Source organism: Oncorhynchus gorbuscha, linkage group LG01 (assembly GCF_021184085.1).
Source record: "Oncorhynchus gorbuscha isolate QuinsamMale2020 ecotype Even-year linkage group LG01, OgorEven_v1.0, whole genome shotgun sequence".
NCBI lineage: Eukaryota > Metazoa > Chordata > Actinopteri > Salmoniformes > Salmonidae > Oncorhynchus > Oncorhynchus gorbuscha.
The window spans coordinates 2588676-2601162 of record NC_060173.1 but is presented as its reverse complement, the minus strand read 5'-3'; positions in this window follow the sequence as shown (position 1 = coordinate 2601162).

Sequence of the window (12487 nt, the reverse complement as noted above, 5' to 3'; positions counted from 1 at the left end):
ATCCAACATACAGGTGTACCAGTCATCAACATACAGGTGTACCAGTCACATCCAACATACAGGTGTACCAGTCATCCAGCATACAGGTGTACCCAGTCACATCCAGCATACAGGTGTAACAGTCATCCAACATACAGGTGTACCAGTCACATCAACATACAGGTGTAACCAGTCATCAACATACAGGTGTACCAGTCACATCCAACATACAGGTGTACCAGTCACATCCAACATACAGGTGTACCAGTCACATCCAACATACAGTGTGTAACAGTCACATCAACATACCAGGTGTACCAGTCACATCCAACATACAGGTGTACCAGTCACATCCAACATACAGGTGTACCAGTCATCCATCACAGTCCAACATACAGGTGTAACAGTCATCCAACATACAGGTGTACCAGTCACATCCAACATACAGGTGTACCAGATCACATCCAACATACAGGTGTACCAGTCACATCCAACATACAGGTGTACCAGTCACATCCAACATACAGGTGTACCAGTCACATCCAACATACAGGTGTACCAGTCACATCCAACATACAGGTGTACCAGTCACATCCAACATACAGGTGTACCAGATCACATCCAACATACAGGTGTACCAGTCACATCCAACATACAGGTGTACCAGATCACATCCAACATACAGGTGTACCAGTCACATCCAACATACAGGTGTACCAGTCATCAACATCAGGTGTACCAACATAACAGGTGTACCAGATCACATCCAACATACAGGTGTACCAGATCACATCCAACATACAGGTGTACCAGATCACATCCAAACATACAGGTGTACAGATCACAGGTGTACCAGTCACATCCAACATACAGGTGTACCAGATCACATCCAACATACAGGTGTACCAGATCACATCCAACATACAGGTGTACCAGATCACATCCAACATACAGGTGTACCAGATCACATCCAACATACAGGTGTACCAGATCACATCCAACATACAGGTACCAGATCACATCCAACATACAGGTGTACCAGTCACATCCAGTGTACCAGTCACATCCAACATACAGGTGTAACAGTCACATCCAACATACAGGTGTACCAGTCACATCCAACATACAGGTGTACCAGTCACATCCAACATACAGGTGTACCAGATCACATCCAACATACAGGTGTACCAGTCACATCCAATATACAGGTGTACCAGTCACATCCAACATACAGGTGTACCAGTCACATCCAACATACAGGTGTACCAGATCACATCCAACATACAGGTGTACCAGATCACATCCAACATACAGGTGTAACAGTCACATCCAACATACAGGTGTACCAGTCACATCCAACATACAGGTGTACCAGTCACATCCAACATACAGGTGTACCAGATCACATCCAACATACAGGTGTACCAGTCATCCAACATACAGGTGTACCAGTCACATCCAACATACAGGTGTAACAGTCACATCCAACATACAGGTGTACCAGTCACATCCAACATACAGGTGTACCAGTCACATCCAACATACAGGTGTACCAGTCACATCCAACATACAGGTGTAACAGTCACATCCAACATACAGGTGTACCAGTCACATCCAACATACAGGTGTACCAGTCACATCCAACATACAGGTGTAACAGTCACATCCAACATACAGGTGTACCAGTCACATCCAACATACAGGTGTAACAGTCACATCCAACATACACATCCAAACACAACTCAGCAGCGTCAATACCACTGACCAAGAAAATCCCAAGGTAGGCAACTAGATTCAGCTGCGGGACGATATTTATCTGAGTGGATGACCACAACTAAGCCCCAAAATAGAGATTGTGTTTGAAAATAACAATAATTTCATACCTGGATTACATTGAGATACGATCACATCTCTTTTATTCCTGGGAAAACTTAGGAACAGATTTTCCTAAATTAAATTAAAGTTATTTTTGTATATATTTTTCAACAACCTTGGGGAGGCCAAGAAAAACATCAGAGGGCCGGTTTAGGCCCCGAGGGCCGCCTGTTGTCAAACCCTGGCCAACAGTAGGTCCCGTGGTGGGTGACGTCACTTGCATGATGCTGTACACCCCCTCATATATAAACACTGCTCTCACCCCCTCTTCTGCTCTCTTCTTATTGGCCGCCTCCTCCTCCTCCTCTTTCCTGGTCTTCTCTCTCCCTGCGTCCGTCTGGGCTGTCTTCATTGTCTTGTCAGCTTCCTGCAGGTCTGTGAGCGTCACGCCTGATTGGACAACAGATAGAAGGTGCTGCTCGTGTTAAATCAGTAACTTTTTGATCATTTAAAACGTTTAAATGTAATCTTTATTGAACAAGTCAGTTAAAAACAAATTCTTATTTTCAATAGTCCTGTTTTACGTGTTTTGTTGGCATCTCTATAATTTTTTTATTTATTTTTATTTTACCTTAATTTTACTAGGCAAGTCAGTTAAGAACGAATTCTTATTTTCAATGACGGCCTAGGAACAGTGCTGAACTGCCTGTTCAGGGGCAGAACGACAGATTTTGTACCTTGTCAGCTGGATTTGAACTTGCAACCTTTCGGTTACTGGTCAACGCTCTAACCACTAGGCTACCCGCCGCCCTCCATCCAAACCACTGGGCTACCCGCCGCCCCTACACTCTAGCCACTGGGCTACCCCGCCGCCCCTACACTCTAGCCACTGGGCTACCCCGCCGCCCCTACACTCTAGCCACTGGAGCTACCCGCCGCCCCTACACTCTAGCCACTGGGCTACCCCGCCGCCCCTACACTCTAGCCACTGGGCTACCCCGCCGCCTCTACACTCTAGCCACTAGGCTACCCCGCCGCCTCTACACTCTAGCCACTAGGCTACCCCGCCGCCTCTACACTCTAGCCACTAGGCTACCCCGCCGCCTCTACACTCTAACCACTAGGCTACCCCGCCCCTCCCTCTGACCACTAGGGCTACCCCGCCGCCCCTCCACTGTAACCACTAGGCTACCCCGCCGCCCCTCCACTGTAACCACTAGGCTACCCCGCCTCCTCTACACTCTAAACACTAGGCTTCCTGCCTGCCTCTGACACTCTAACCACTAGGCAGCCGCCCTCCACTCTAACCACTGGCTACCTGCCGCCCCTCCACTCTAACCACTAGGCTACCCTGCCGCCCCTCCACTCTAACCACTAGGCTACCCTGCCGCCCCTCCACTCTAACCACTAGGCTTCCTGCCGCCCCTACACTCCTAACCACTAGGCTACCTGCCGCCCCTCCACTCTACCCACTATTCTACCTGCCGCCTCTACACTGTAACCACCAGGCTACCCTGCCGCCCCTCTACACTCTAACCACCAGGCTACCCTGGCGCCTCTTACACTCTAACCACTATTTTGTCCCTTCTGAGCCTCGGTTGGTAGGCCATGGCCCTTTTAACGCCAGGGTAGTGGGTTCGATCCCGGGACCACCCATACGTAGAATGTATGCACACATGACTGTAAGTCGCTTTGGATAAAAGCGTCTGCTAAATGGCATATATTATTCTACCTGCCGCCTCTACACTCTAACCACTAACCACTAGGCTACCCTGCCGCCTCTACACTCTAACCACTAGGCTACCCTGCCGCCTCTACACTCTAACCACTAGGCTACCCTGCCGCCTCTACACTCTAACCACTAGGCTACCCTGCCGCCTCTACACTCTAACCACTAGGCTACCCTGCCGCCTCTACACTCTAACCACTAGGCTACCCTGCCGCCTCTACACTCTAACCACTAGGCTACCCTGCCGCCTCTACACTCTAACCACTAGGCTACCCTGCCGCCTCTACACTCTAACCACTAGGGCTACCTGCCACCTCTACACTCTAACCACTAGGCTACCCTGCCGCCTCTACACTCTAACCACTAGGCTACCCTGCCGCCTCTACACTCTAACCACTAGGCTACCCTGCCGCTCTACACTCTAACCACTAGGCTACCCTGCCGCCTCTACACTCTAACCACTAGGCTACCCTGCCGCCCTCCACTCTAACCACTAGGCTACCCTGCCGCCTCTACACTCTAACCACTAGGCTACCCTGCCGCCTCTACACTCTAACCACTAGGCTACCCTGCCGCCTCCACTCTAACCACTAGGCTACCCTGCCGCCTCTACACTCTAACCACTAGGCTACCCTGCCGCCTCTACACTCTAACCACTAGGCTACCCTGCCGCCTCTCTACACTCTAACCACTAGGCTACCCTGCCGCTACACTCTAACCACTAGGCTACCCTGCCGCTCTACACTCTAACCACTAGGCTACCCTGCCGCCTCTACACTCTAACCACTAGGCTACCCTGCCGCCTCTACACTCTAACCACTAGGCTACCCTGCCGCCTCTACACTCTAACCACTAGGCTACCCTGCCGCCTCTACACTCTAACCACTAGGCTACCCTGCCGCCTCTACACTCTAACCACTAGGCTACCCTGCCGCCCCTCCACTCTAACCACTAGGCTACCCTGCCGCCTCTACACTCTAACCACTAGGCTACCCTGCCGCCTCTACACTCTAACCACTAGGCTACCCTGCCACCTCTACACTCTAACCACTAGGCTACCCTGCCGCTTCTACACTCTAACCACTAGGCTACCCTGCCGCCCTCCACTCTAACCACTAGGCTACCCTGCCGCCTCTACACTCTAACCACTAGGCTACCCTGCCGCCTCTACACTCTAACCACTAGGCTACCCTGCCACCTCTACACTCTAACCACTAGGCTACCCTGCCACCTCTACACTCTAACCACTAGGCTACCCGCCGCCCTCCACTCTAACCACTAGGCTACCTGCCGCCTCTACACTCTAACCACTAGGCTACCCTGCCGCCTCTACACTCTAACCACTAGGCTACCCTGCCGCCTCTACACTCTAACCACTAGGCTACCCTGCCACCTCTACACTCTAACCACTAGGCTACCCTGCCGCCTCTACACTCTAACCACTAGGCTACCCTGCCGCCTCTACACTCTAACCACTAGGCTACCCTGCCGCCCTCCCTCTAACCACTAGGCTACCCTGCCGCCTCTACCTCTAACCACTAGGCTACCCTGCCGCCTCTACACTCTAACCACTAGGCTACCCTGCCGCCTCTACACTCTAACCACTAGGCTACCCTGCCGCCTCTACACTCTAACCACTAGGCTACCCTGCCGCCCCTCCACTCTAACCACTAGGCTACCCTGCCGCCTCTACACTCTAACCACTAGGCTACCCTGCCGCCTCTACACTCTAACCACTAGGCTACCCTGCCGCCTCTACACTCTAACCACTAGGCTACCCTGCCGCCTCTACACTCTAACCACTAGGCTACCCTGCCGCCTCTACACTCTAACCACTAGGCTACCCCGCCTCTACACTCTAACCACTAGGCTACCCTGCCGCCTCTACACTCTAACCACTAGGCTACCCTGCCGCCTCTACACTCTAACCACTAGGCTACCCTGCCGCCTCTACACTCTAACCACTAGGCTACCCTGCCGCCTCTACACTCTAACCACTAGGCTACCCTGCCGCCTCTACCTCTAACCACTAGGCTACCCTGCCGCCTCTACACTCTAACCACTAGGCTACCCTGCCACCTCTACACTCTAACCACTAGGCTACCCTGCCGCCTCTACACTCTAACCACTAGGCTACCCTGCCGCCTCTACACTCTAACCACTAGGCTACATGCCACCTCTACACTCTAACCACTAGGCTACCCTACCACCTCTACACTCTAACCACTAGGCTACCCTGCCGCCTCTACACTCTAACCACTAGGCTACCCTGCCACCTCTACACTCTAACCACTAGGCTACCCTGCCGCCTCTACACTCTAACCACTAGGCTACCCTGCCGCCTCTACACTCTAACCACTAGGCTACCCTGCCGCCCCTCCACTCTAACCACTAGGCTACCCAGCCGCCTCTACACTCTAACCACTAGGCTACCCTGCCACCTCTACACTCTAACCACTAGGCTACCCTGCCGCCTCTACACTCTAACCACTAGGCTACCCTGCCGCCTCTACACTCTAACCACTAGGCTACCCTGCCGCCTCTACACTCTAACCACCAGGCTACCCTGCCGCCTCTACACTCTAACCACTAGGCTACCCTGCCGCCTCTACACTCTAACCACTAGGCTACCCTGCCGCCTCTACTCTAACCACTAGGCTACCCTGCCGCCTCTACACTCTAACCACTAGGCTACCCTGCCTCTCTACACTCTAACCACTAGGCTACCCTGCCGCCCTACACTCTAACCACTAGGCTACCCTGCCGCCTACACTCTAACCACTAGGCTACCCTGCCGCCTCTACACTCTAACCACTAGGCTACCCTGCCGCCTCTACACTCTAACCACTAGGCTACCCTGCCGCCTCTACACTCTAACCACTAGGCTACCCTGCCGCCTCTACACTCTAACCACTAGGCTACCCTGCCGCCTCTACACTCTAACCACTAGGCTACCCTGCCGCCTCTACACTCTAACCACTAGGCTACCCTGCCGCCTCTACACTCTAACCACTAGGCTACCCTGCCGCCTCTACACTCTAACCACTAGGCTACCCGCCGCCTCTACACTCTAACCACTAGGCTACCCTGCCGCCTCTACACTCTAACCACTAGGCTACCCTGCCGCCTCTACACTCTAACCACTAGGCTACCCTGCCGCCTCCTACCTCTAACCACTAGGCTACCCTGCCACCTCTACACTCTAACCACTAGGCTACCCTGCCACCTCTACACTCTAACCACTAGGCTACCCTGCCGCCTCTACAGTCTAACCACTAGGCTACCCCGCCGCCCCTCCACTCTAACCACTAGGCTACCCTGCCGCCTCTACACTCTAACCACTAGGCTACCCTGCCGCCTCTACAGTCTAACCACTAGGCTACCCCGCCGCCCCTCCACTCTAACCACTAGGCTACCCTGCCGCCTCTACACTCTAACCACTAGGCTACCCTGCCGCCTCTACACTCTAACCACCAGGCTACCCTGCCGCCTCTACACTCTAACCACTAGGCTACCCTGCCGCCTCTACACTCTAACCACTAGGCTACCCTGCCGCCTCTACACTCTAACCACTAGGCTACCCTGCCGCCTCTACACTCTAACCACTAGGCTACCCTGCCGCCTCTACACTCTAACCACTAGGCTACCCTGCCGCCTCTACACTCTAACCACTAGGCTACCCTTTAAGCTGTTTAAAGGGTGAAGCCACAGTTGAAACAATAAAGCGGAGGGAGAAATGGAGCCGCTCTCAGATGAACTGACATAACTACGGCCATTTTAACCATGTTATGAGGCTATACAATGTCTGTTTACATATACAATGTTTACAAACATTGGTTGAAAAACTGTTTTCTATTTTGGATTCTCATAACAGTTGAACTAAACTCATTAGGCATCTTAAAGTGAAATACTTCCAGAATCAATGGGTATATATGTATATCATTCATTTATAAGTCCAAAAATGGATGTAGAAACTACAGATTGCCCCTTTAAGTCTATAAAAAGTGTGTGAGTTTGATCATTTGTCCATTAGGCCTATGGATCTTTTATCTATTCAGCATGAATTTGATTGAGCCATAAAGCCTCACTTCCTGGTCTTCGTTGTTGACAGTATTGGCTCCCCAATGGTGGAACAAACTCCCTCACGACGCCAGGACAGCGGAGTCAATCACCACCTTCCGGAGACACCTGAAACCCCACCTCTTTAAGGAATACCTAGGATAGGATAAAGTAATCCTTCTCACCCCCCTTAAAATATTTAGATGCACTATTGTAAAGTGGTTGTTCCACTGGATGTCATAAGGTGAATGCACCAATTTGTAAGTCGCTCTGGATAAGAGCGTCTGCTAAATGACTTAAATGTAAATGTAGTATGGAGCACAATGATTGACAGGCAGCCTACACTTCTTCAATTCAATCTATATTGGGTTAAAATACACAGCAACCTCCATTAAGTAAGACATGAAACAGCTAAATGAGAGAGCAGCAGTGTGATTCACATCAATAATAAGTGATATCCTTATCGCTCGTAGACTACGCCACTGCTAATCTATGGATGCCGACAGCAGTCACGCCATTGGTCACAGTGGTCTCTGATATCACAGTGGTCTCTGACATCACAGTGGTCTCTGACATCACAGTGGTCTCTGACATCACAGTGGTCTCTGACATCACAATGCTGATTTGAATGTCATTGAGAAAACAGAGAGGTGTCAAAAAAAAAAGTTTCCTCTTTCAGAAATAATCATCTAGTTTATCAAAAGCATCTGTAATCCGATTACAATATTTATGCTGGTAAAGTAACAGATTACAGTAAATGTGTTGTAATCCATTCCATGTAGTCCATTCCTCTTATTATGTCAGATCAACGTGTCATAATTACTGAACAGTATAAACAATGATTATTAAGCAGCGGGGTCTGATCTACTTCACCAACTAAAGCAACCCGGAGTCAATTACATTTCAATTCAGTTGTATGATTACAGTAGGAATTGGAATGTCAGTTGTACGATTACAGTAGGAATTGGAATGTCAGTTGTACAATTACAGTAGGAATTGGAATGTCAGTTGTACGATTACAGTAGGAATTGGAATGTCAGTTGTACAATTACAGTAGGAATTGGAATGTCAGTTGTACGATTACAGTAGGAATTGGAATGTCAGTTGTACAATTACAGTAGGAATTGGAATGTCAGTTGTACGATTACAGTAGGAATTGGAATGTCAGTTGTACGATTACAGTAGGAATTGGAATGTCAGTTGTACGATTACAGTAGGAATTGGAATGTCAGTTGTACGATTACAGTAGGAATTGGAATGTCAGTTGTACCACTACAGTAGGAATTGGAATGTCAGTTGTACGATTACAGTAGGAATTGGAATGTCAGTTGTACCACTACAGTAGGAATTGGAATGTCAGTTGTACGATTACAGTAGGAATTGGAATGTCAGTTGGCTCACGTGGATCTACAATATACATCCACTGAACGAGCTTTGACCTGAGTGGATGGCCTGACTGTCTGGCTTATTAAATGTGGTTAACTGTATATGTCTAGGCATGTTGGTCTATGTCTAGGCATGTGGGTCTATGTCTAAGCATGTCTAGGCATGTTGGTCTATGTCTAGGCATGTGGGTCTATGTCTAGGCATGTGGGTCTATGTCTAGGCATGTGGGTCTGTGTCTAGGCATGTGGGTCTGTCTAGGCATGTGGGTCTATGTCTAGGCATGTGGGTCTATGTCTAGGCATGTGGGTCTATGTCTGGGCATGTGGGTCTATGTCTGGGCATGTGGGTCTATGTCTAGGCATGTGGGTCTATGTCTGGGCATGTGGGTCTATGTCTGGGCATGTCTAGGCATGTGGGTCTATGTCTAGGCATGTGGGTCTATGTCTGGGCATGTGGGTCTATGTCTGGGCATGTGGGTCTATGTCTGGGCATGTGGGTCTATGTCTAGGCATGTCTAGGCATGTGGGTCTATGTCTAGGCATGTGGGTCTATGTCTAGGCATGTGGGTCTATGTCTAGGCATGTGGGTCTATGTCTAGGCATGTGGGTCTATGTTTAGGCATGTCTAGGCATGTGGGTCTATGTCTAGGCATGTGGGTCTATGTCTGGGCATGTGGGTCTATGTCTAGGCATGTCTAGGCATGTGGGTCTATGTCTAGGCATGTGGGTCATGTCTAGGCATGTGGGTCTATGTCTAAGCATGTCTAGGCATGTGGGTCTATGTCTAGGCATGTGGGTCTATGTCTAGGCATGTGGGTCTATGTCTAGGCATGTGGGTCTATGTCTAGGCATGTGGGTCTATGTCTAGGCATGTGGGTCTATGTCTAGGCATGTCTAGGCATGTGGGTCTATGTCTAGGCATGTGGGTCTATGTCTGGGCATGTGGGTCTATGTCTAGGCATGTCTAGGCATGTGGGTCTATGTCTAGGCATGTGGGTCTATGTCTAGGCATGTGGGTCTATGTCTAAGCATGTCTAGGCATGTGGGTCTATGTCTAGGCATGTGGGTCTATGTCTAGGCATGTGGGTCTATGTCTAGGCATGTGGGTCTATGTCTAGGCATGTGGGTCTATGTCTAGGCATGTGGGTCTATGTCTAGGCATGTCTAGGCATGTGGGTCTATGTCTAGGCATGTCTAGGCATGTGGGTCTATGTCTAGGCATGTGGGTCTATGTCTGGGCATGTGGGTCTATGTCTGGGCATGTGGGTCTATGTCTGGGCATGTGGGTCTATGTCTAGGCATGTGGGTCTATGTCTGGGCATGTGGGTCTATGTCTGGGCATGTGGGTCTATGTCTGGGCATGTGGGTCTATGTCTGGGCATGTCTATGTCTAGGCATGTGGGTCTATGTCTAGGCATGTGGGTCTATGTCTGGGCATGTGGGTCTATGTCTAGGCATGTGGGTCTATGTCTAGGCATGTGGGTCTATGTCTAGGCATGTGGGTCTATGTCTAGGCATGTCTAGGCATGTGGGTCTATGTCTGGGCATGTGGGTCTATGTCTAGGCATGTCTAGGCATGTGGGTCTATGTCTAGGCATGTGGGTCTATGTCTGGGCTTGTGGGTCTATGTCTAGGCATGTGGGTCTATGTCTGGGCATGTGGGTCTATGTCTAGGCATGTGGGTATATGTCTATGTGGGTCTATGTCTAGGCATGTGGGTCTATGTCTAGGCATGTGGGTCTATGTCTAGGCATGTGGGTCTATGTCTAGGCATGTGGGTCTATGTCTAGGCATGTGGGTCTATGTCTAGGCATGTCTAGGCATGTGGGTCTATGTCTAGGCATGTCTAGGCATGTGGGTCTATGTCTAGGGCATGTCTAGGCATGTGGGTCTATGTCTGGGCATGTGGGTCTATGTCTAGGCATGTGGGTCTATGTCTAGGCATGTGGGTCTATGTCTAGGCATGTGGGTCTATGTCTAGGCATGTCTAGGCATGTGGGTCTATGTCTGGGCATGTGGGTCTATGTCTAGGCATGTCTAGGCATGTGGGTCTATGTCTAGGCATGTGGGTCTATGTCTGGGCTTGTGGGTCTATGTCTAGGCATGTGGGTCTATGTCTGGGCATGTGGGTCTATGTCTAGGCATGTGGGTCTATGTCTAGGCATGTGGGTCTATGTCTAGGCATGTGGGTCTATGTCTAGGCATGTCTAGGCATGTGGGTCTATGTCTAGGCATGTCTAGGCATGTGGGTCTATGTCTGGGCATGTGGGTCTATGTCTAGGCATGTCTAGGCATGTGGGTCTATGTCTAGGCATGTGGGTCTATGTCTGGGCATGTGGGTCTATGTCTAGGCATGTGGGTCTATGTCTGGGCATGTGGGTCTATGTCTAGGCATGTGGGTCTATGTCTAGGGCATGTGGGTCTATGTCTAGGCATGTGGGTCTATGTCTAGGCATGTGGGTCTATGTTTAGGCATGTCTAGGCATGTGGGTCTATGTCTAGGCATGTGGGTCTATGTCTGGGCATGTGGGTCTATGTCTAGGCATGTCTAGGCATGTGGGTCTATGTCTAGGCATGTGGGTCTATGTCTAGGCATGTGGGTCTATGTCTAAGCATGTCTAGGCATGTGGGTCTATGTCTAGGCATGTGGGTCTATGTCTAGGCATGTGGGTCTATGTCTAGGCATGTGGGTCTATGTCTAGGCATGTGGGTCTATGTCTAGGCATGTGGGTCTATGTCTAGGCATGTCTAGGCATGTGGGTCTATGTCTAGGCATGTGGGTCTATGTCTGGGCATGTGGGTCTATGTCTAGGCATGTCTAGGCATGTGGGTCTATGTCTAGGCATGTGGGTCTATGTCTAGGCATGTGGGTCTATGTCTAAGCATGTCTAGGCATGTGGGTCTATGTCTAGGCATGTGGGTCTATGTCTAGGCATGTGGGTCTATGTCTAGGCATGTGGGTCTATGTCTAGGCATGTGGGTCTATGTCTAGGCATGTGGGTCTATGTCTAGGCATGTCTAGGCATGTGGGTCTATGTCTAGGCATGTCTAGGCATGTGGGTCTATGTCTAGGCATGTGGGTCTATGTCTGGGCATGTGGGTCTATGTCTGGGCATGTGGGTCTATGTCTGGGCATGTGGGTCTATGTCTAGGCATGTGGGTCTATGTCTGGGCATGTGGGTCTATGTCTGGGCATGTGGGTCTATGTCTGGGCATGTGGGTCTATGTCTGGGCATGTGGGTCTATGTCTAGGCATGTGGGTCTATGTCTAGGCATGTGGGTCTATGTCTGGGCATGTGGGTCTATGTCTAGGCATGTGGGTCTATGTCTAGGCATGTGGGTCTATGTCTAGGCATGTGGGTCTATGTCTAGGCATGTCTAGGCATGTGGGTCTATGTCTGGGCATGTGGGTCTATGTCTAGGCATGTCTTGTGGGTCTATGTCTAGGCATGTGGGTCTATGTCTGGGCTTGTGGGTCTATGTCTAGGCATGTGGGTCTATGTCTGGGCATGTGGGTCTA